The following is a 1,689-nucleotide window of genomic DNA, read 5'->3' as shown; positions in this document are numbered from 1 at the left end:
GACTGTGGGAAAAGGACAGACAGCAACAACAGCAAGGCTAGGTGAGGCAGGTCTGGGTAACCTATCTGGACAAAAATTCCCATCCTGGCAAACTGTGGGAAAAGGAAGCAACTGTTTACACTACGGCCAACCCAAGGTGTGTCAACAGCACAGATGCCTTGTGGATATCCAGGACGTGGACAGATGAAAGTGGTACTTCGAGAACACTTGGGGATCCCCAGCACCGAGAAGATCGGAAGAAGAAGGACCAGTGGGATGCATCAGGGACCCATGTGGTGGTGACAATCTTGCTATGTAACTCTGTGTGTGTGTCTCTCTCTCTTTCCCCCTCTCTTTCGACCTCCTATTTACTCTTGTACTTAATCCATACTATTGACCTTGGCGTATGGTCTTGTTTGCACATTAACTTTGGCCAAGGCATCTTTTAATGAGCAGACCCTAACATTATTTGATTGTCAGAAGTGGGATCCTAGCACCCTCTCTGTTGCCTCAAGGTGACTTCAGGAGCCTCACACACCTGGCTTTGGGAGGGAAGGTGACAGGAACCTGATAGGGCTCTTGGGCAAGTCAATCCAGCCACAGGCCGCTTACATCCCTCAGCCACAGCTCAGGGGATTTCATGGCCACCTCCAGGAACTCCATTGGCGCTTTCCTGTCCAGGAGGCTGGAGCGTCCCAAGATCTCGATGGCTGCAAGGATGACTCCTGTCCTCTCAGCAGGCCTGAGGTATCTCCCAAAGGCCTGTGGCAGGAAGGAAAGGAGTAGAGGGCAGTGCCAGCCAGTACCCCGAGGGTGCTGCTTGGCTGGCGAGAGGTGCTGAGCAGTGCTGCTGGCAGTGGCTGCAGGAAAGCTGGCAGCAGTGCCCACAGTCCCTATGCAGGGAAGGATGAGAATGCCCCAGGGCAGTGAGGAGGGCAGGGCTCTCAGGCATGGGGCACAGGCCCTACCGAGACCCAGGGCTTGCTGGTGGCCAGCAGGGCTGGGGAGCTGCTGCTGCTGCTGCTGCTGCTGCTGCTGCTGCTGCTGCTGCTGCTGCTGTGCTGCTGCTGCTGCTGGGACATCACAGTGTTCCCTGCTTGGGGACAGTGGGAAGCCTCGCCAAGGATAGCTCTGCTGATTCTGTGCCCCTTTGCACACACAAATCCCCTGCTGATTCCAGGGATGACGGGCCCAGCAAGGGGGAGGGCTCAATACCTGAACTCTCCAGGTGCTGGGCGTATTCAACAAGGAGGTGATCTCAGATTCCCAGTATGCTGGGGACTGGGCATGAACCTCTGTGGCACCTAAAGAGAGCGGAAACATGGACGTATTGATGAGACGCAGCCTCTGGGCTGGCAGCTGACCCCACCCTGACAAGCGTCGGGATGCAGGAATGGATGGGGAGCAGTCCATTGTGGGAGGAGATGGTGGACGCTGGTCAAAAGGGGGACCTGCCTCCAGTGTCAGTACCCAGTGCTGCTGGTCTGGGAAGCTCTGAGTCCCTGGAGCTCTGCATGCAGTTACACGGTGGCTGCAGTACTGGTCGGGGGGTAGGAGTCACTGGACTGGAGTGTGGCAGGGTGGGACACAAACTGTCCAGGGGACATAGAGAAGGGGCTGAGTGGGGCTGAGTCCTGTGTAAAGGAGCAGCTCAGCAAGAGCCTGGCAGACAGTGTGGGGCAGGAGTGGAGGTGACAGCAGTGCTGAGGA

Source organism: Passer domesticus, unplaced genomic scaffold (assembly GCF_036417665.1).
Source record: "Passer domesticus isolate bPasDom1 unplaced genomic scaffold, bPasDom1.hap1 HAP1_SCAFFOLD_111, whole genome shotgun sequence".
NCBI classification, from domain to species: domain Eukaryota; kingdom Metazoa; phylum Chordata; class Aves; order Passeriformes; family Passeridae; genus Passer; species Passer domesticus.
The sequence above is the reverse complement of the archived record's forward strand: the minus strand, read 5'-3'. Positions refer to the sequence as shown.